Raw genomic sequence first — 25,208 nt, 5'->3', positions numbered from 1 at the left:
AGGATTTCATATGGCAAGTCACTTTAGTTACCATCTAGTCAGTCAATCAATCAATTTATCAACAAGCATTTATAAATCTTCCATAATATGCTAGGGTCTGTGCTAGGTTCTGAACACACAAAGACAAAAAAATTTCCTTAGGAAACTCTTTAATTTTATAGAAGGGGAAACAGAGTTCTAAGGAATATTAAGTGATTTGCCTAATATAGCATATATATATATATATATATATATATATATATATATATATATATATATATATATATATATATATATATTCTAACGTAGCTAATATTTACTTATAACTTGTTCCTAGGGGAGTTCAGACTAGAAATTAGATGTCATTGCTCCTAGTCAAATGAATTCCCATTCTGAGAGACTAAGATTTTTAAAAAAGTATTTCCCAAATCTATACCACTTAATAACGAGGCACTGTGGCACAGCAGGGAGAGAGTAATGACCTTTGAATTAGAGGATCTGGGATGAAATTTTCTCTCACTTTGGGCTAGTCCCTTAATATTTCTGCACATAAGTTTATACTTTTGCAGAATGAATGTTTGACCTTATGGCTTCTCAAATTGTTTCTATCTCTATATCTATGATTCCACAATTAAATGATGTCTTATGAATCTTGGTTCCTTAAAGCTCTAAAAAGGAACTTATTTCTGAATAAAGAAGAAACTCCAAATATTTGGTCATTTCAGACTGCTGACTTCCAGAAACATTTGAATCAAAATGAAATTTGGCAAGGTATTTGCTCCTCAATTTGTTTATCCATGAAATACAAAGTCAAAGTTTTGAGAGATCCAAGTTTAAACATTCCCATGCCTCAGTCCCAAAGCTATTATTTCATTGGTATTTGAAGCATGAAACTTTAAAAAAAGTATTTCTTTTCCCCTTCAAGCAGGGATATAACTCCCATTAACATCAGAAGGAGGAATTATACATGAACATGGACAGAGATAGTAGACAAATAAGTATGCGTGTTCCATCACAAGATTAACCCAATAGCCTATGATAGATTTTCCACAGTCTTTATAGTCTATTAGATCAATAATCCATTATAGCCCATGCTGGTGATGAGATGGCTTTGGGGACTGGTAATGATATATGAAACCTTTTGCCTTAAAGCTATGGCTTTTGTCTATTTTCAGGGAAATCAAGAGTTATTTTGGAACTTGGAAATTAGGGCAGTGAGCCAAGGAGAGCTTGAAGTCTGGGACAAGAGCTTACCACTGATATTGTCACCTAACTATGCAAGAGACAATTAGGGCCAATGGATAGGGTTGACTCATCAGCTTCTTTTACACTTGTGGTTAAACTCTGACATAACAAAAACAATGGTACTATTTATAAATAACTTTATATTATTTCATTTAACCCTTACAAAACCACCTATTTTAGAAATGAGAAAATTGAGTCAGAAAGAAGTTAAATGACTTGGGTAATGGGTGTCCAAGATCAAATTTGAACTCAGTTCTTCCTGATTCCAGGCCCAGCAGTCTAACTACTATGACAACTAACTGCCGTGGTATTATTATTAGCTTCTTCAGACCTGGCTTTTTTCCCCCACTGTATACATGTGGCATTTGGCTTTGAGAGAAGGCAATGTAGAGTACAAGATAGAGATCTTACCTCAAAGCCCAAATGATCTAAGTTCAAGTGTTGACTTTCACACATTCTGGCTATGTGATGTCAGACTACCTTGTAACGTAGCCTCAGAAACAAAAGAAATCTCAGAGGCTACTTGATCTGACTTATTACAATATATCTGAGAAGTAGCTATACAGTCTTTACTTGAACTGCAAGGAAGAGGGAATCATTACTTCTAAGGAAGCCCAGATGTTAGGAGTTATTTTTAAAATTTTATTTATTTTTATTTTTCTCAAATAAAATCTAAAGTATTCTTTAAAATCATTCACTCATTTAAAGACTAAAAAAGAATAAGTCTTGTACTTATTCCAGGTAACACCCCTTCAAATACTTGAAACTACTTACTGTTTTCTACCTGAATCTTTTCTTTTCCAAGCTATAAACTTAACTGGATGCTTTCCTGTTGGACTTCTCTTCCTGTGTCATGTAATCTCTTAGCATTCATTTTAATAACTGTTATTGAACATTGTGACAGCATCAGTAAAAGTTACCCTTAAAAAAAAAAAAAAGGATGTGAACATATAGTTGTCCTAATGGTGGGCAGGAGCCTATTATAAAGCTGAACAATGAAAAGCACTAATAGTAAGAATAGTAATTGACTATCAATTGAATACTGCATGAGAGTTATGTTTAAGTATTCTATAATGGAAGGTACCATTGTACTTTTGAATTTGCATTTATCACAGTCCTCTTCAATTTTATTTTTCCTCAAGATTATGGTAACTTTAAATTGATTTCAACTAATGTAGTGTTTTGTAAAGACTATAGAAAAGGAAATAAAATAGGATTTGTTTGTTTTTAATTAAGAATTTTCAATGATTGAAAATAGATTTTTACTTCTTCTTTTTTCACCCCTACCATTGGGGGAGAAAAAGAAAAAAAAAAACACAAAATCTTTGGAATAAACATGCAAAATTAAGCAAAAGAAATTCCTATATTGACCATATCCAAAAATGTACATCAAGTAGCACCCTGAATTCATTACTTCTCTTTCAGGAAGTAGATAGAATACTTTGATATTAGCCCTCTGAAATCATGGTTGGTTATCATTGAACCAGAGTTTTAAAATATTTCGAAGTTATTTAGTTTGCAATCTTTTATTTTAGAAATTGCTCTTCTTGTTCTGCTTACTTCACTCTCCAGAATTTTATGTTTTTCTAGGTTTGACTGAAATGATACTTTACATAAATTTTTATGACAGTAGTTTTTTTTATATTGATGTGATATAATTGGTTCAGCTATTCCCCAATTGCTGGGTTTATCTTTAGTGTCTAGTTCTTAGCTACTACAAAAAGAGTTACTCTAAATACTTTTGTAAATATAGTTTCTTTTCTTCCTTCTGCAATCTCTTTGGAATGCATGTCATGCCCAGAGGGATTTTGCTATATGAAAGAGTTTGAAAAGTTTAATGATATTGTGGGGTCTTGTTCCAATTGTTTTCCAGAATTCCGGACCAATTCACAGTTCCACTCAAAGTGCATTCACATTTTACTTCACTACTCCTTAAACATAGATCATTTTCCTCTTTTGATCAATTTACTAATTTAATGGGTATGAAGTGGAACTTTTAAAATGCTTTGCTTTGAATTTTTTTAATTTAATGAGGAGTCAGAACATTTTCATATGACTATTGATAGCTTTCATTACTTTTGTAGAAAACTGCCTGTTTGTATACTTTGATTATCAATTGTCAAATGAATCTTATTCTTATAAATTTGTACTCATACTTTTAAAAATAAGACTTTTATCAGATCAACTTGCTGAATACTTTTCCCCATTATTTTCCTTTTTTCAAATTTTAGCTACTTTAGTCTTGTTTTTGTAAAAAAAAAAATAATTAAAAACAAAACCAAACCCATAAACCCTTTTTAATTTCATCTAATCAAAGTTGTTCATCTTATCTTCAATGAAACTCTTTTCTCCTTTTTGTTCAAGAATTCATTTTCTAATCATGTGAAAAAATGTTTTCTTCTTTGCTCTATCAGCTTGTTTATAATGTCACTCTTTGTATCTAACTAACATATGTATTTCTTATTATAGGGTATGAGATGTTGGTCTATGACTAGTTTCTGCCAGACTTCTTTTTTTTCCCCCAGTAAGTTTTTAAGAATAGTTCTTAGTGAATTAACTGGGATCTTTGAGTTTATAGACTACTTTATTTATGGATATTATATATCTAATTAGGATTTTGCTTTGGAAGAAAAGAAATAAAGAAAATATTGCCCAGAGAATTATAGGATTTTCAGAGTTGGAAGGAACCTCAGAAGCTGCATAGTCTAACTACACATGAGGGAATAACTGTTTACCATAAAACATCTGAGAAGTAGTCATTCAGTGTTAACTTGAAGATATTCAATGAAATCTATCTATTGAGGCACCCTATTCTACTTTTAGAAAACTCTAGTTGTTAGAAAATTCTTCTCAACATTAAATCTAAATATACCTCATTGCAATTTCTATCTTCTTTGATTTCTATACTTTGGGGTCAAACAGAGAAAACTTAATACCTTTTCCAACATGTGAAAGTCTTAAATACTTAGAAATAAGTAAGAATCATGGTCCCCCTAAGTATTATCTTCTCCTGGTTAAACAGTCTAAGTTCCTGCAAGAGATATATACATAGCATATATTTTAAATTTATCACTATTTTGGTTGCTCTCTAATTTATCCAAATCCTTCCTACATAGTGGTGTTCAGAACTGAAACTAATGCTCAAGATTCAATTTAAAATTCATTGATCTGTCCAAGATAACAGAAGAGAAGGTTGTAGAATCAAGTCTTCTCTTTCCGAATCCAATGCTTTGTAACTATTTTAGGTTTTAAACTAAACCTAATCCTAACCCTAACCCTAAAAGAAGTCTATAAAGGTAACACAATAGTATTTTTTAAATAAAGAATGGAGAGGTTTTAGACATAGAAATATTATGATTTAGCATAAATGATATTATCATTTAGCACTGGAATTATGTTTTAACTCAGTTCTATCTTTCCCCAGTGAAAGCTGGTCTATTTCTAAAATTCTGATCATTTCCAAGACACCTGATAGAAAAGAAACCAGCTTTCCCAAAGGACTGGTTCTCTCTCCATACCTGCTGAGATAAAAAAATAATGTTTCTCAGTAGGATTCTCAGGCCCAAATGAGTGTTATAATGAAAATGCATAATCCCAGGAAATGAAAACATGAAGGAAAAGACAAGAGGGAATATTGAGGCTTTCCAAGTTATTAAATTCAATCAAATTTATTTCAACCCAAGCTACCAGGTCTTGTGAAAGAAAGCAGTGGGAGAAATAAGAGAAATCTATGGCTAGGGTCATGTTCCAAAGCAGCTTCTAAGTGCTACTGAAAAGATGAGATTTGTGCACATAGCGTGGATGTAAGCATCTGAGCAAGATTAATTTATATATAATAAACTATCTATCTAGAATATATATATATATATATATATATAATATACATACATCTATAATAAATCTATCTATCTATATAAAGTTAAAAGATAATACATTTAGAGACGGAAGGAAACTCAGAGTACTGTGTCAAATATCTTATTTTGCAAATGGGAAAAGTGATGCCTAGGGGAGTTAAGTGATGAAGCCTCTGTTCTGTCATTGAAGAAGTCTTCTTACACAGGGAGTTTAACACTCCCATTAACATCAAGTTTGAGCTGTAGTAAAATATGTAGTAGAATGAAACCAGAGCCTGACCTTCATTGAAATTGTGACTTGTAAGGACATTTAGGTCATGGTTAGGGGAACACTTTGTTAATCTCAAGTTCTCTATAATCTACAACTCTATACTTGCCTTGGGGGGGGGTGGAGATAAAGAGAAGGGAAGAGGAAGGAAAGGAGGGGAAGATGAGGGAGGGAAAGGAAGGAAAAGATAAAGAGAGAAAGGGAGTGAGGGAGGAAATAGAAAGAAGGAAAGGAGAGACAGAAGGAGGGAGGGAAAAGGAGGGAGAAAAAAAGAGAGGGAGATAAGTAGGAAGGGAAGGAGGAAGGGAGGGAGGGAGGGAGAGAGGTAAAAAGAGGGACAGCACTTTTCTTACTGATAGATGTGAACACAAATACCAACAAAAATAAGTAAGTACATTGTTTAGATGGGAATTATAAGATATGTATGAAATGTTCATAAGAGAAGTACAAAGGGCCTTGAGATCAGAAAAGGGTATTTTTTTGGGGGGGGGAGGCAGGCAAAGTGGTGTAGTTGAAGCAATGGCTTTGGAATTAGGGAAGCTGGTTCAAGCCCGACTCTCCCACTTAATACTTTTGTGACATTAGCCACATACACTCATTTCTCTGAAGTTGTTTCCTTAACTTTAAGCTAAGGGGTTAGTTTAGATGTCTTCTGAGATCCCTTCTAAGTCTAAATTTGTGATAACTTGGAATATTCCAGGTTAGTTGAAATAGAAAATAAAGCATTATTTTTTATTGATCTAAATGTCATGGTATGGATAAGCAGTAAAAAGGATCAGAAAAGGGGTAAATCAATATGGAACAGAGCGAGCTAGGAACATTTCTTGGAAAATGTGAAGCTTGATTTAGGCTTTGGAATATGGACGTAACTTAAGAGAGATAGAAAAGAAAAGAGTTGGTTATTCCAAATTAGGGGAAAGGTATGCACAAAAGTCAGAACACAAAACTTTTCTTGGTTTTACAGAGGACAGCAAAGAGCAGAACTCACTAGTAAAGAGTATTTCTAGAAAATCATCCCTGTCTTTTGAGGAATCTGTGAATACACAAGATATTAAATAGGTGTAAAATATGGGTTATTCATCTGGGATCTGTAATCTTTTTTTTTTAACAACTATTTCAATACAATTTGTTTTCTTCTTAACTGTATGTATTTTATTTTATGCAATTAAAACATTATTCTGAGAAAGAGTACAAAAGCTTTATCAGACCATTTCTCTCTCTCTCTCTCTCTCTCTCTCTTTCACACACACACACACACACACACACACACACACACACACATATACACATACACACACATTATGATGTTTTAATGTAAAAGAGACATGAGTAGAAAATGTGCATGCTTGTGTGTATGTGTATTTTCCTTACTGAAAATTTTAGGAATAGTAAGATTAGAGAGAAAAAATTTAATTCAATAACATTCTATTTAATTCAAATTAATGCTTGCATTATATTACCTATCATAACTTATATACTAGAGTTGCAAAGTCAAAAATGAAAATAGTCCCTGTTCTCAAGGGGCTTATCTCCTGAAGTTGGAAATGGGTGGGATCCCAATTGACATACTCATTTTCCTTCAGTTTCCTTTCAGTATAAAAACTATAAATAGTTTTTATTTGGAGGTGATTGCTTAGAACAATGTGCCCAGGAGTGGGGGACCCTATTCTTTGAAACATTCAATAGTTTCCTTTCTTTACACCTTCACAAACAAAGCTCTTCTTATTAATGAAAAACTTTTGGTAAAAAGAAACAGCTTATAATTAATAGTTTATACCATCCTCCATCCAGTTAGAAAGCATCAAAATACCTTCAAATTCAGCAAAACTGAGGTGGAGTTATGGTGTTCAATAGGGCTCATCCAACTCCTTTTGCAAGCATTAGATTCCCCTTAATACCAAATGACCATCGCTGTTATTCACCCCTAGACCTAGATAATGACCAACTTTGGGATGCATCACTATAGCTCTCAAACAGCTATTAGAGTCGAAGAGAGAAAGCACTTTGAGAAAGTTGTCTAATTACAAATTGACTTGGCCAGGTCAATAATTTGAGAACTAAAGAAGATCTACAGGATATAATTGACCATTCTGGTTGAATCAATAACACATTGACTTGAAAAATGGTCTCAATGATAGTTAGAATCATGACGACTCTAAAGAAGCTTATACTTTCTAAATGTAAATTATATAGATGTTCATAACAAAGTACTTCACCATAATAGTGAACAAAGGCAAGTCCAACTTGGAAAAAGTAAATAACATATTTCTTACTTTTCTCAGCTATAGCATATTTACATGTAGACAGATTAATGTGTTTCTCAGGTTTGCATTTGATGAGTTTTTCTTTTTTTTGGGGGGGGGTGTTGTATAAAACACTTGGGTAGGGATATGCTCATAATGTATGAGTTAAACCAGAGCTAATCTCTAACATGTGAAAATATAGAAACCATTCCAGGCTTTGTGCTGTTAAAAGGAGGCTTAGATGGACAATCACTTAGGGCGGTAGCTAGCAAGAGAGAAAAAAGTGGTGCTGACAATTAGTTCAAATTGCTGGGTTCATACATTTGTGGAAAATAAGACCATGATTTCTACAGCTACTTCTATTTTTGGTCCCGCCTTCTACAATATTACTCTATGCAGATTGGCTACACTTTTGAATCATAAACTCCTTGGCTTATGGTGCTACTGTTCAAAATTTTCTTTGAAAAAATCAGAGTGGCTCTCATCTATACTTTATAAGTAGGAATGAAAGGGACTCCCAGCTCTTGTTAAATCACTCAAGATTACTTGAGTAGACATGTTAAATTTTGGACAACCTTTTCTTCATCCAAAGAAAATGTAGAAGACATAAATTCCTCATATACAATGAAGACAACTCATAAAACATTTACAATTGCCCATAAGAAATCAGGACAATTCTCCAGTCCTCTGTGTTGGGTTCTACTATTCCTAAGATCCCAAATTTAGCACTTCCTAATGGTTTGAACTCTAAGAAGGCAACTGAACTTGGAGCTCATAGACTGGCAATTTTACATCATTCTGGAGAGCCCTTCTCTAATGCTGTAAAGACCCATGCCAATAGGTTTATAATACCATTTTGAGAATTTGAATTCCTCTGGCAAAGAATCACAACTGAAGATACCATATAAGCATTATCCTTTCATAACAACATTTTCACTCTATTTGTTATTGTTTGTTTGCATTTTGCTTTTTTATTCATTTTCTTTCCTTTTTGATCTTACTTGTGCAGCAAGATAATTGTACAAATATGTTTACATATATTGGATTTAACATATATTTTAAAATGTATAAGATATGGATTACTTGCCATCGAAGGGAGGGGGTGGGGGAAAGGAGGGTAAAATTTGAAATATAAAGCTATGCAAGGATCAATGTCGAAAAACTATCCATGAATATGTTTTGAAAATAAAAAGCTTTAATAAAAATGTACTTTAAAAAACAGAAAATTAGGGAGGATTAAAAAGCATTATCTTTTCCACTGGATTGACAGACACATAAAAATATCTTTTTTTTTTAATAGCTTTTTATTTACAAGTTATATGTATGGGTAATTTTACAGCACTGACAATTGCCAAACCTTTTGTTCCAATTTTTCCCCTCCTTCCCCCCACCCCCTCCCCTAGATGGCAGCATGACCAGTAGATGTTAAATATATTAAAGTATAAATTAGATACACAATAAGTATACTTGACTAAACCGTTATTTTGATGTACAAAAAGAATCGGACTTTGAAATATTGTACAATTAGCCTGTGCAGGAAATCCAAAATGCAGGCAGGCAAAATTATAGGGATTGGGAATTCAATTTAACGGTTCTTAGTCATCTCCCAGAGTTCTTTCACTGGGAGTAGCTGGTTCAATTCATTACTGCTCCATTGGAACTGATTTGGTTCATCTCATTGCTGAAGATGGCCAGGAATCACTCAGTTCATCTTGGGGACATCTTCCATAGATAAAATTTATTCTATGAGAAGTCTCAAATAGTAACTCCAAACCAACCAAGTAATCATGGCATAATCCCAATCAATGAGATTTAATCATAAAATATCTTTTGTCTTCACTCCAAGATGCCATTGGGATTGTTCTCCACAGGGAGATATACAAAAGTATATTGCCCTATAAGCTCATCAAATTGATTAGGAAACTCTTGTAATCAACTCTTATTTTTCAGGTCAGAACACTTTATTTAAAGTGTCTGTTTTTTAAATTTATTATGTATTTATATGTAATGATGTATGTAATATATGTATTATATATTGTAATATATGTCAATGATACCAATAATACATTTAGTTAAAGTATTCCTTCTATTCATTTTGGGGTTATAGACTAGACTATAGTCTCTCTCTCTCTCTATATATATAGAAATAGACTAGAGAATAGGCTAGGGTAGAATCAGTCCTTTTTGGAAATGAAATTTTCCATTTACAACAAAAATAAGCATATCAAAAATTTCAATATGTTTTTACAGGGTCCCCAAAATCTTAGTGCTACTATAGCTTAAAATTATACTAAGATTTTTGGAACATCATATAATGTTTAGTACACTTCAAGGATCCATGAATTGTTTCCACTACGCAGATTTCATCTTCCCTGTGCCTTCAGAGTCAAATTGGTCTCCCTAATATTCCTCAAACATAAATTTTCATCCTCTGTCTTCATGTCAATTTTTGGATTATACTTTCTACTAACTGATAGCATTCCTAGTTTTTCATAATTTATCTCAGACAATCACTTCTACATGGGGCCTTTTTCTGGTACCTTTGGTTTCTAATTCTTCTCTTACTTCCTCTATTGCAATATATTTATTTTACATATATTTGCATATACTTATTTTGCACATTTTTATACATATGATCTCCCCCTCTCTTTGATCAGAAGTGGTTTAATTTTCATTTTTGTATGCTTAGTACTAAGCATAATGTGTGGTACATAGAAGATGCTTGAGCTGACTTGTTTGTGGGTAGATCAGTAGATGCCCTTAGTGAGCTGTAAAAGGGAGGGAACCTCACTTGAACATTCTTCTGGTGATGATTCTCTCTGAACTAAGCTGTTTTAGACCTCCAATAAGAACCATATCAAGCCTGCCAGGAAGTTCTGAATTCAAATCCAACTTCAGATACTTACTGGCCATGTGACCTAAGCAAATCACCTTAATTCTCATTATCTTCAATTTGGAAATAATAGTGCACTTATCTCCCAGATTAGTTGCAATAATTAAATGAGATAATATTTGTAAAATGTTTAGTACAGTGTCTGGCACATAGTTAAATGCTTAATAAATTGGTATTTCCTTCCTTTCCTTCTGATTTGAAGCATTTATTTCTAGCTTGCCAAGGCCTGATAGAGACCATATGATGTATATTGTCAGGTACCATGAATTATCTCTATGCCATGATCAAGGACCTGAGAAGAACCCTAGAGTGTCAATAATGCATGAAACAATCGACTTAATTTGGAGTATAATGAAGAAAACTAGAACATTCATGTGTTACAAAAGCAGAGATTATATGTTATGATGAAAATATTCCCGGATTTTGGAGGAAGATGTGAATGTGAATTGTATCTTAAGTACTTACTGGTCACAGTATAGTATAAGTATAGGCAAATCTATCTTTCTCATCTGTAAAATGGGGATAATAATACCTACACCATAGAGTTATAATGAAGTACATATTTTATAAATCATAAAGGGCTCTGTAAATATGAATTATTATTATAACAGATAATATCTCCTGCCCTGGGAATTACACAGATTTTTCAGGATTCATGGATTTGGCCTGTGGACTCAAGCATCATTTATCTTAAAGCTATTTTTAACATCTTTCTCTGAGGACCTGGTGTGAAAGAAATCAGAGCAGAAATGAAAAGGTACAACCATTTCTTTCAGGAGAGATCAAAGCTCTTTTGAAAGGCTTGTTTAAAGAAAAAAAAAGACATTCATTGATGTGGCTGTATGATCAACCTTGAAGAATAACTTAAAATCCTCCTCCCTTCTCTCATTTTATCCTATAATATTTGTAGCAGAAATCCTATGTGACCCTGTCACTGTACAGGGTTTATCAGAAACACTGGCAATCACTCTGGTGCTTGGCTGATAGAACACTTCTTACCATTCCTTTTGGTTAAATTTCACTGTTCTTTTTAAATATCTGTAACCTGTGTAAACCTTCCACTCTTTTCTTAAGTGACTTTAGTTCAGTTTGCTGCGATTATTTAGGATTATCAGTGAATCTGAAGATTGCTTGAGGCTGTCATCTTTCTGATTTGAAAGTAATGACTTCAAGACTGATTCTTTTTACACCAAAATATCATAAGATTTTTCCCAGTATGCAAGACAGATTAAAGATCACTGACAAGGAGAGTAGAAAAGGCAGTGATTTTATTACCAGGTTAAATTCTGCTATTATTTTCCTTGTAGCTAGAGTGAAGTTAGAGAGTTTGGAAGCTTTAAAAAAAGTGTTATATGAGGATAGGTAACTTGCCTTAAGAAACACACATAATCTCAGTGATACACCAGGAATCCTGTTTTGAGATCACCATCACGTACAAAATTGAAATTATCAAAGATAATATATGAAGTCCTTTCAGAATATAGGTAAACCTACAGGGTGATATAAATGTCTAATAGTTTAAATCAAAATATTAATAGATTAAATCTGCATTAAGACTCTCAGAATGCTCTGTGCTAGATTCTCTTAAATATGCAAATTCAATCTTTTGAACTTCCAGTCAACCATCGCTCTAGAGACTGGATACATAACAAGGTTATAACAGTATAGAAATGCCTTAGAAATGTGTCCAAGGTCACAAGAGGCAGGTTAGGAAAGGAATAAGAAAGAGTGTATTGATTTTTGAACCGCAGAAAGTTAGGACTGGAATATAGGCAACCTATTCCTTGGATAGCTTTTTTATGTAGGACAACGTTTCTTCTGGACCAATATCTCTTATTGTCTTTAGCAATAATATGTTTTAGCACCAACATTTATCGAGTACACACTATGCTCACAGCATTTGACTAGTTAAATTTTAGCAAAAATACAAGAATCAGCAAAAAAAAAAAAAAAAAAAACAACTCTCTAGTCTTTAAGAATTTATGTGTTAAATGAATGAATGATTAAAGAGGACAAATACAAAAAAAAATCACAGTATAAGTGAAAGCAGTATAAAATGTACATTGCTAACTATAGATTTACATAAAATATTTGAAGTTTTATAATTATAAATTACTTCTCTTTTTACATTTTCTCATTGCATTTTCAATTCAAATACTACTTAAGATATTTACTCCATTTGTGATCTTGAGTAGATCATTTAACTTAACTCAGTTCCCTTCTTCACAAATGAGTAGCTTGAATAAGATGGAAACTAATATCCCCTTTAACTATAAATATATAATCCTAAAATACTCCTAGTCACTGAGTGTGTTATGTAATCCATCTGTAATAAAATTATTATAGCTAGTATTTATAGCATTTTCAGGTTTGAAAATTGCTTTATAAATATTATTTAATTTTATCTTTTTAACAACTTTGGCAGGTAGGTGCTATTATTATCTCCATTGCATAGAACAGGAAACTGAGGCAGATGGGTTAAATAACTTGTTCAGGTCACATGGCTAGTCAGTATTCAAGGTTGGATTTGAAATCAGATTTTCTTAATTCTAAGTCCAATGCTATATTCATTATACTACCTAGCTATCTTGATTATGTATTATATATGTATATTATTATTATTACCATTTTGCAAACGAAGATCAGGGTTTGGAGTTCAGTGTAGTTAAAAAGACTCACCAAAGACACCAACCATTGAGAAAGGACTCAATTTCTAATTGCATAGCACTTTCCACTAGGTCCTGTTACTTTTCATTGGCAGAAAGGTTGGCATGTAGCTCAATAAGTTGGTGTTTTTTCCCCCCTTACCTCCGGGTATGGAAGAGGTCAGGGCAACAGACTCTTAAAGGAACAAATAATAAGGGCAAAACATATTTTCAAGAACTGATTTTATTAATGTAGAGAACTTTCAATACCTTACCTCAAATTATGTAACATAAAAGATAAGACCCAGAGGATTGTTTGATATACATAGAGGCTTTTTGAGTTGCCTAAGATCACACAGCTATTAAGGAATTAAACCCAGTTATTCTTTCTCTAGAAATAATTTAACATAGTGGATAGAGAGCTGGATCTAGAATCAGAAAGACAACTTCCCTGAGTTCAAATTTAGTCTCAGATACCTAGTGGCTGTGTGATCTTGGTCAACTCACTTTAAGCATGTTTTCCTCACATTTGAGTGTACACTATATGACATACTTTTCTAGGAACTGAGAAGAGCTCAGTTTGAATAAATGGAGATAAGTGAAGGGAGGTATTGCTGTAGACTTTGATTAGCAGCTTTAATTTAATTCAAGATAAAATCATAGAAGGTGGATAAAGTCATCTCAATTGTCCTTTGAGGAAAATAAGTTTTGCTGCTAAATATAAAAATAAGGAATGGAAACAAAATTAGAGAAGGAAAATGAAAAAAGAATATTATGTCTTGATAAAATGTGAAAATTTTGGCAGGAACCTCACTAGAGACATTTTGCAAAAAAAAAAAAAAAAAAAAAAAAAAAAAAAAAAAAGATGCTGCCTTTCGAAAAAAATGAATAATAGCTTTTGCCACTTCATTTATTAATTTCTGATTAAGTGTCTAGTATTCCCAGCACTGTGTTAGGAATTGATGGGTATGGAAGAGAATTCAGAATGACTTATCATTGCTGTGTTATCTAGAAGCTAATAATATGAAAAAGTACACATAAAATAGTTTTCTGTGTAAGCCAATAAATAATTAATGGCAAAAATAAGCAGTTCAGACAATAGTAGCAACAGCTGGCATTTAAAGCACTTTATTTTCATTGTTTTACTTCATAAAATATGAAATGTTGTATATGAGCTATGATATGATAATAGCTCTAAGAATTCACTGATTCATTAATTTCATTCAACAAATATTCATAAAATGACTATTATGTAATGTTCCAAGTTATAAATTGGGTGACATACAAAAAACAAATAATATATAGTCCCTACCCTCAAGAGTTTACATTCCACTAGGGAAAATAAAATAAATGTAACACAAGTTACAAAATGCTAAGTACATGAGAGAGAAACCATATCCATTTGAGAGTTTCAGAAAAAGCTTCACAATGAAAATCATCAGAATTGGCCTTTGATGCATGGACAAAATGATAAGTATACATGGGGTAGTATCAGGGGATGGGAGAAGAGAATTCTGGAATCTTAGAGCTGCAAAGGATCTCATCTGTACAGGCCATTTTATCTAATATATACCTGAACAGCGATTCTCTTAACAATCTCTCTTATAAGCAGTGGTCAAGCTTTATCTATGAAATAGCAGCTTGAACAAAGCTGTAGAGGTGGGATCAAGCTCAATCTTGTTCATTGTATAATATGCTTTGGCTAAATTTGTAGATGGAAAATTCACAGAGAAAAGACCACCATGTGGAGAAGAAGCCCTTGACAAAACAAGGAGGAAGAGGTGCCTTCGGATGCACAAAAAAGGTAAAGGGATATTTGTGATGGCTTTCAATAGAAGGAAAGTATCTGTCTTGACTAGATCATATTTGGAATATTGTGTTCAATTTGGTCATCACATTTTAAGAATGATATTGAGAAGGTAGAGAATGCTCAGAGAAAGTAAGTAGTATGATAAAGGGGTTGAAGACCAGGCCATATCAGTTTCCTGTGAGTATTTATTCAGTCTAAATCATAAACATATATTAAATACCCACCATGTACACTGTGCTCTGGATTTTGCCATCATGCTTCAGCTGTAGTCTTACCTTGGAATCTGCCCCAGCATATGACCAGTTGCCTTGGAACATCCTTCATTTTCTGTGGCCTTGACATCTTGGATTATCTGTCCAGCAGGCTGCTTCCTTCGGATGAGTTCTTCCTGAGTAAGGGTGCAGCTCAACTTTCTTTACCCTACATATTCCAGACCTACATCCTTCAGTCTGGTTTTAACTCTCATCTCTGCATTTTATGGATTACTTCATGATTATATGTTAAGAAAAGTGCATATTATCATAAATAATGTTTTGTTATAAAGTCATAATTTTAATTTTACCCTAATCATAAATTAAAAACATGACTTTTGATACATTTGATACATTGCAAGAGTTCAATTTTCCATAGGTTCAACTCTTGCAAAAATTTGAGGATTGACTATATATGCCTAATTTCTGCAATGCTACAACAGTTTTTGTTAAATAGTGAGACCTTGCCCCCAACACAAGGATAGACTACTGTGTTTGTTTGCTTCTGTATATTGTGTTATTAATTTATTCCATTAATAAATGACTCCATTTTTTATCTAATACCAAATTTCTTAGATGATTACTATTTTGCAATATAGTTTGAAATTTGCAACTGCTAGGCTCCATTTCTCTACATTCCATGCACTCTTCCCCCACATGTCCATTGGTTCTCTTGATATTCTTGATCTTTTTTTTTTTTTTTTGTTGTTCTTTCAGATGAATTTTCATAATGTTATTTTTTAGCTCTGTGTAGTAATTCTCTTATAGTTTAATTGGTTTGGATTGAATAAGTGAATTAATTTAAAGAGCATTGTCATTTTTATTAGGCTGGCTTGACCAATGAACAATTTATATTTCTTCAAATAATTTGATCTGTATTTATTTTTGTAAAGAATGTTTTATAATTTTGTTTATATAGTTTCTGTGTTTGTGTTGGCTAGTAGACTCCTAAATATTTTATATTTTTTGCAATTATTCTGAGTGGAAATTTTCTCTCTCTCTTTGTAGCATTTTGTTGATAATACACACACATAAACATACACATACATATTGCATTATTACATTTATGGATTACATATAGAAATTTAACATTTTAAAAATATTATCAACAAAATAATTTGTGTGAGTCTACTATATATATGCATATATATGTGTATATATACATATATATATATATATATAGTAATTTTGTAAAAGTTGTTCATTGTTTTCAGTAGTTTTTACTTGATCTTTATGGTTCTCTAAGTATACCATATATAAAAGTGATAGAATTCCTCCTCTCATTGCTTATTCTTTCAATTTATTTTTCTTGTATTATTGCTAAAGTTTGCATTTCTAGTACAATACTGAATCAAAACAATAATCATGGAATTCCTTGCTTGAACACTTAGTTTATTGGAAAGGCTTCTAGTTTATCCCCATTACAGATGTTTGCTGATAGCTTTAGAGAGACACTACTCATCATTTTAAGAAAAACTCCATTTATTCCTATGCTTTCTAATATCTTAAATAAGAACATATATTATATTTTGTCAAAAGTTTTCTTTGCATATAAATGAAATCTGTTCATTTGGGTAATTTATATTTAAAAATATTTATTCATTTTAGTTAGACTGTCAGTTTTATTGGCATTTAGGTGGGCTAAATAGTTCTTAACAATTGCATTAATCTCATCTTCATTAGTTGTACATCTACTCTTTTCAGTTTTGAGGCTGGTATTTTGTTTTCTTTCCTTTTTTAAAAAATCAAGTTGTACAGTGATTTACCTATTTTAATTGCTTTTGTTCTCAAAACCAGGTACAAGTTTTGTTTATCATTCAATTAAAAAACACTACTAGTTAATCTTTTTATTATCTTCAGGATTTCTATTTTGGTCTTCACTTAAAGATTTTTAACTTATTCTCTTTCTAATGTTTAAAGTTTTATGCTTAATTTGTTGATTTGTGCCCTTCCCCATCTCTATCTGTCTCTCTGTTCCTGTTTCTATCTTGCTTTTTCTCTAATATGTATTTAGAGATATACACTATTCTCTAAATGCTGTTTTCACTGGACTCCACACATTTTCATATATTGTCTCATGTTTCTCATTATCTTTCATGAAATTATCAATTATTTCTATGATTTTTTTCTTTGACCCACTCACTCTTTGGGATTCAATTAATTAACTTCCAAGAAATTTTAAATCTAGGATTCAGAGAACATTTATTAAATATACTTATAATTATTGTGGCCTGAAAAGGGTGCATTTAATTGTTTTATTTTTCTGCATTTTTTGTGAGTTTTTTGTGCCTTAATATGTGGTAAATTTTTGTGAAGGTGCCATGTTTTGCTGAGAAAAAGCTATCTTTATTTATGTTCTTATTTAGTATTCTCCATAAGTCTGTCATATCTAGTTTTTCAAAAAATCTGTTCATTTTCTTAACATCTTATTTATTTATTTTATAGTTAGATTTTATAGTTAGATTGTTATCTATTTCCTTTTACTACTTATTTAGTTTTTTTCCCCCCTCAAAAATTTGACTGTTCTGTCATTTGTTGCATTTTGGTCAGTATTGATATTAATTAAAAATTAATATTGTCTATGGAACATTTTAGCAAAACATTTTAAATTGTCATTTAAAATTAAGAGTGTTTTCCTATTTGCTTTTTTCTGAGATCATGAATGCTACCCCTGCCCTTTTTATTTCAGTTGAAGCATAATAGATTGTTCTCTAGCTCCTCATTTTAATCTCGTTTGAATCTTTTTTGTTTCAAGTATGTCTTGAATAAACAATATATTGTTGGATTGTGGTTTCTGAGCCATACTGTCCCTCAGCTTACATTTTATGAGGTAGTTCATCCCAGTCACATTCACACTTGAGAACTATGAATTTCCCTTCATCATATTCTCTTCTATTTATCTTTTCTTTTATTTTTACCCTGCTCCTTGTTTAAAAGTTTGTTTTGCTTCCAATAACTCCCTCCTTTATCTTCTATCACCAACCTCTTTCTCTTAGCCACTTGTCCTTCAACTTTCCTATTGAGTAAGATGATAAGGAAAATTAAGTATTACCTACATCACTCTCCCTCTCCCTCCCTACTTCTACTGCCTCCTCCCTCCCATGTCAGTTTTCTCTTCCATTCTAAAAGCTCTTCCTTGCTCAACTCTTTTATGTGAGATGATTCTCCGCATTCTTTCTTTCCTCTTTCCTTTCTCTCAGTGTACCATTCTAGAAAGAGAGAGATCATCCCAATATAATCATATCCTAGATATATCCTCTGTCTAAATAGACTCCCTCTATTTATTTTAATGACGATTAATCTCTTATGGATTATGAACATAATTTTCCTCCATAAAATAATATTAAGAATTTAAATTAATAATGTTCCTTTAGATTTTTTTTGCTTATGTTTACCTTTTTATATTTCTCTTGAGTCTTGTTTTTGAAAATTGCATTTTTGAATCAGCTTTTGTATTCTCATTAAGAATGATTTAAAGTTTTTAATTTGTATTCACTTAGGTATTCACTCTTTCCTTTGAAGCATTATACACAGTTTTGCTGGATAACGTATTTTTTGTTGTAATCCTGTTTTTTTGCTTTCCAAAATATCTTTTTCTAAAGCTTATGCTCCTTTTACATGGAAGTGGCTAAATTGTATAAATCTGACTATAGTTCTTTGAATGATTTTCTAGCTTTTTAAATATCTTCTCTTTCATCTTCATCTTCCCAAATGATAAACTCTGTAATTTGACTGGTATATTTTTGGGAGTGCCCTTTTTGGGATCTTTTTTTTTATCAGGTGATTGGTAGATTCTTTTAATTTCTATTTTATCCCCTGGATCCAAGATACCCTGGCATTTTTCCTTTGTAATTTTTTAAAAATATAAAGTCTAGGTTCTTTTTTATGATTTTCAAGTTAATTCTTAGTTTATTCTCTAGGACTAATTTTGTGGATTAGTTGTTTGTCCAATGAAACATTTGTATTTTTTTAAAAACATCTTTTTATTTTATTTTATTGTTTCTTATGTTCTTGATGAGGTTAGTGGCAGTCAGAGAGTTGTTAAAATCTCCTTATGGTTGCTGCAGAGGTTCTTCATGAAAGAATTCATGAAACCCAAAATATTAAATGGCAAAAATGAAAGTTTATTTTTGGATAGGAAGCCAGTTCTGCTAAAAGGCTGACTTCTATAGTGGCAAATCCTATTAGGGAAATGGAGCCTGCTACTGAGAAGAGAATGTCTTCTCAGTGGACAGGGTCCTAGCAAGCTGCTTTAGACCTTCTGCAAAGTCCTATTAGGTAAATGGATGCTGACACTGAGAAGAGAATACCTTCTCAGTGGGCAAGATCCTAGCGAGCTGCAAGGAATGAGTTTAGAAACTGCCCTTTAAAAGGAGAAAAGGAAGCCAAGGTTCTGAGGCCTAGATGTTTATCAGTATCTGACACAGATCTTCAATTGGAATTAACAACACATCAAAGGGGTGCTTTTGGACCAGGATTTCTAATTGAATCAAAGGGGCTGGCATCCCTGAAAGATAACTTATCTGGGAGGAGACTCCAAAAGGGATCATTGATCAAAAGGGAACACAGTTTCAGTGAAGGGAATAGTTTCCTCCCCCTTCAGTCTTATGGAATCATTAGCTTCCACTTGCTAAATTCTAAATTTCAAGAAGCTATTTTCTTCAGTGAGGTTTTGTATTTTTTTAGTGCTTGCTTAGTTTTAGTTTTAAAAATGTTATTTGTGTCTCTTTTACCAATCTATTAGTTTTTTTTCACAATTTTCTTGCATTGTTCTTACTTTTTCCTAATTTTTGCCCACAATTTATTTGATTTACAATTATTGTTATGGGCCAGAACTCTGAACTTGAAACAAAGGATTCTTACAAGATACTAAGTCAGTGGAATTGATAGAGAATCTATCTCTAATTTATCTAATAGTTATCTAATTTAGCATGGTTCAGTATGATTGATTTAATCCTACAAGGAGATGTTATGGGCCAGAACTTGATACAAGGTACTAAGTGGAAGTGAGGAGATAATGTTAAATCTAATTTAGCATTGATTTAATCCTACAACAAATAATGGTTTCCTAGTGATGTAATGATTGGTTTGTACTCAGTGTGGAGCTTATAAGCTAGAAGCCTTACACAGGAAGATTCAGAGACAAGCAGACAGAAGGCTGGAGGCTGAAAGCTGCTGCACAAGCCCTTGGACTCAGACAGATTCATCCTATCTCACAGCTCCTTGATGGCAGGTTCTCCTCCTTCGCTTCCCCACTGAAACCAAAACTCCAGAAGGCTTCCAGAAAACTATCCAAGCCCCAAGTGAAGGAGATAGGACTTTGAAAGAGATAATAAAGGATTTGGACTTTACCTGACTGAACTTGTGGTGATTACTGAACTTGAAATGAAAACTGCCTCCAGAGATGCCAAGAAAACCTCAACAGAGAACATTACAAATTATAATTTTTTTTCTTTTAAAACACTTTCTTTAGTTTGCATAGGAATTTTTTTGGACTTAGGTATGATCTGCCTAATTTCTTTGAGACTTCTCTTGTAAATGCTTTTACATTGATGTTTTCTGAATTTGTGTCTTGAAGTTCCCTGTTACCCTAGTAGCATTTGATAGTCACATTCTTTTATTTTTAGTTTTTTAATTTTCCCTACCAATTTCCTGATTTTTGTGTTAACATCTATATTGTTATGACTATGTGCCAAGCTTCATGCTAAAAACTTTGTAAATATTATCTCATTTGATCCTTACAACAGCCCTGGGATATAGGTACTATTATTATCTTTATTTTACAAATGAAACAATTGAGATAGAGACAAAGTGACTTGCCCAGAATCAAATAGCTAGTAAATATCTGAGGCCAGATTTGAACTCAGATATTCCTGACTACAAGGCTAGACATCTATTGTGTCATCTAGCTGCTCCTAAAATATGGAGTTTAGAAAAGAGTACATTTACTGAGGGGGCAGAGCCAAGAGATAGTGGAGTACAAGTAGTGATTCCTCTGAGCTCTCCCAAATTCCTCTCCAAACGATTTTAAAATAATTCCTCAAAATGAATTCTGGAGTGGTAGAATCAACAAAAAATGAATGTGAAACCATTTTTCACCTTAAGGCAACTTAGAGTGTTGGCAGGAAAATGCTGCATCAGAGGTAAAGAGTGGAACAGAGATCCAAGTGGTGGCCTGGCACATCAGAAGTAGGCGTTGGCAGGGTTACTGAATTGGTAGCAGTGTCTTCCAGAGCCTTCTTAACAGGCAACTTGTCAGAAGGAGATTATAGGGCATCCCTTGCTGGCATGAGATGCAGGATGCTGTAGCATTATGCAAATGCTATTCCAGTTTGCAGTCACAGGGAGAGGAAGAGCACAAACACATCAGAGCATTGTGGCCACAGTGGACCAGGTAGCCTGGTCACAGTTCCATGGCAGAAAAAAAAAAATGCTTGTTCCTCACAGAACACAACTCAGGCCAGCAGAATAGGCACCATGATTGAAAACGTATAGACTACTAGAACTAGCTCTGAAAACAGCAGCAAGAAAATCCTACAGCTTAGCACAGTGGATTCCCCATCCTGGGAGCAAAACCCAAATTAGACATAGAGTTAAAAGTTAAGGAATGGCTGATTTGGCCAAAAATGAAAGATATACAAAAATTCACCAAATAAATGAAATTAAAAAGCAAAAGAGATGAAACTGAAAAAGAGGTACAAAAGCTGACTAAAGAAAATAACTGCTTAAAAATTGGTAAATGGAAACTATTATCTTCACTAGATACTAATAAACAATAAAACAGAATGAAAAAATGAAAAAAATAAGATAAAATGTGAAATATCTTATTGGAAAAAAGATAATTAATTTAAGGAGAGATAATTTAATAATTATTGGGCTCTTGAAGGCCATAATCAAAAAAAAAAAAAAAGCCTAGACATTGGGTTTCACAAAATTAATATGGAAAACTGACTGAATACTGTTGAACCAGAGGGTAAAATAATGATTTAAAAAATAAGAAAGATCAATTCCACTGGATTAAAAGGATTGTTCAGCCCAGCTGGGATGGAGCCTGGGACAACCAGTGAGAGAAACTTAAATACAACAGATCAACAACTAAGACTCTTAGTCCCAAGTCAGTTGTGAGGACCGAGTTAACACCCTGGTTACTTTAGAATCAGCTGGAGTCAGGATAAGCAAAAATCTTTGGTCTTTATTCTTGGTTGAAATGAGAGGAATGGACACAGGAATCTCCACACCACTCTTTTTCCTCTCCCGGCCAGGAGTCACTCTGACTTGTCTTACTCCACCCTCTGATCCCTCCTCCAAATCTCTCTATATACCAATAGATCAAGCCAGCTCAGAATAGTGGGGCGGGCCATTTTCCAAGCATATGCTAATGGATTATTGTCCAATTGGTAGTTTGCCTTAAGTGTTCAGTTGTGCAACCTCAGTGCATAAACACAAGAGTTTTCAGCACTTTACAGTCATAGTCAGTAGATGAGCAGACCAGTGAAGCAACAATCAGTACAAGCTCAGAAGGCAAATTTTGTGAAACCAAATTGTTTTCTGGAAAAAGCAAGCAAAGCTATACTCTTCAATAACAAGGGGCCCCTGAAAACCATGGTTCAGAACTGCACAGAAAGCGCTGGACAGTGGCCTCTTTTAGATTAGGAAAAGAGTTTGATTATAAAAGTAAAAAAATGAATTTCAAAAAAGAGAAGAAAAGAAAATGAGCAAGAAACAGAAAAGAATCTTGACTGTAGAAAGCTACTATGGTGACAAGGAAGAACAAACCACTAACTCAGACAAGGACAAAATTTCCAGAAGAAATTTCAAAGAATGATATAAATTGAACTTTAACCCAAAGATGCTTCTTGTAAATGTTCATAAGAGACTTTAAAAGGTAAATAAAAAAGGTAGAAAAAAATGAGAAAAGAAATGAGAATTATGCAAGAGAGAGTTAACAGCTTGGAAAAGGAGAGCAATTCCTTAAAAAATACAATTGGCTAAATGAAAAAAAATGCACTGAATAAAAGAACTCCTTCAAAAGCAGAAATAATCAAATGGAAAAAGAGATACAAAAGCTAACTGAAGAAAATCAAATGCTGGAATAGGACAAATGGAAACTAATGACCCTCTGAGACACCAAGAATCAGCCAAACAAATGAAAAAAGAATGAAAAAAGTGGAAGAAAATGTAAAATGCATCATTGGACAAACAACCAATCTGGAATATAGATCCAGAAGAGACAATTTAAAATTATTAGTTGTTGGTGGAATTGTGAATGGATCCAACCATTCTGGAGAGCAATTTGGAACTATGCTCAAAAAATTATCAAACTGTGCATATCCTTTGACCCAGCAGTGTTCTTGCTGGGCTTCCATCCCAAAAAGATCTTAAAGGAGGGAAAGGGACCCACATGTGCAAAAATATTTGTGGCAGCCCCTTTTGTAGTGCCTAGAAACTGAATGGATGCCCTTCAATTGGAGAATGGCTGAATAAATTGTGGTATATGAATGTTATGGAATATTATTGTTCAGTAAGAAATGACCAGTAGGATGATTTCAGAGAGGTCTAGAGAGATTTACATGAACTGATGCAAAGTGAAATGAGCAGAACTAGGAGATCATTATACACTGCAGCAACAATACTATATAGTGACCAAATCTGATGGAAGTGGCTCTTTTCAGTAATGAGATGATCCAAATCAGTTCCAAATGTTAAATAATGAAGAGAAGCAGCTAGACCCAATGAAAGAACTATAGGAAATGAGTGTGGACCACAACATAGCATTTCCACTCTATCTGTTATTGTTTGCTTGCATTTTTATTTTCCTTCTCAGGTTATTTTTGACCTTCTTTCTAAATCCAATTTTTCTTGTGCAGCAAGATAACTGTATAAATATGTATACATATGTTGTATTTAACATATACTTTAACATATTTAACATGAAAAAAATATTGGTCTGCCTGAAGGTCATAACCAAAAAAAAAGAGCCTTTGTAGCATTCTTCAAGAGATCATCAAGAAAAATTACCCCAATATTTTAGAAATAGAGAGGGAAATACTTATTGAAAAAAATTCATCATTCATCTTTGGAAAGAAATCTCATAAGGAAAATTCCAAAGTACATTGTTGCAAAATTGCAAAACTACAGTCTCAAGGAAAAATTACTGCAAGCTGATAGAAAAAAAAAAAAAAAAAAAACAATTCAAATATGAAGGAGTAACAGTCAGGATTACCCAGGATTTGGCAGCTTCCTCAATAAAGGATCGGAGGGCCTAGAATGCCATATTCTGGAAGGAAAAGGACCTGGGATTGCAACCAAGAATTAATTACCCAGTGAGACTGAGCATCATCTTTCAGGGGAAACAACTGAGCCTCAATGAAATAAGAGACTTCCAATCATTTCTGTTGAAAAAAAAAAAAAACGGAATTAAACAGAAAATGTACTCTACAAACACAAGACACAAGAGAAGTATAAAATGGTAAACAAAGGGAAATATATACATTATTTAAAAGTTAAAATATTTACATCCTTACATGGCAAAATGATATTTGTAATCTTGGGAACTGTATGTTATTATTGGGACAGTTAAAGGAAGGCGCTATATAGAGGTAGAAGTTTTGAATGAAAGTTTAGATATGATGACACCAAAGAAAATGACATTAAGGGGTGGAAAAAGAATTGTACTGGGAGAGGAGAAAGGGGAAGGTAAAATGGGAAAATTATATAACCTAAAGAGGCACAAAAGACTTATTATAATCAAGGAAAAAAGAGGAGGGGGATAAGCACTGTCTGAAGGTTGATTTCATTAGTTTTGCCTCAAAGAGGGAATTACTTAATTATTCAATTGAGTTTAGAAATTTACCTAACTCTATAAAGAAGTAGGAGGAGAAAGAGGGAAGAAAAGGGAGGAGCTGGATAGAAGGGAGGGCAGAAACAGTAAGAGAAAGGGGAGAAAGTTGATAGAATTAGTATAGGTAGTAATTGGAGTGGGTTAAAAACAAAACACTACTAAGGAGGGACAGGGTGGAA

The sequence above is a fragment of the Sarcophilus harrisii genome, chromosome 3 (genome assembly GCF_902635505.1).
Source record: "Sarcophilus harrisii chromosome 3, mSarHar1.11, whole genome shotgun sequence".
NCBI lineage: Eukaryota > Metazoa > Chordata > Mammalia > Dasyuromorphia > Dasyuridae > Sarcophilus > Sarcophilus harrisii.
Note: the sequence above shows the minus strand (reverse complement) of the source record.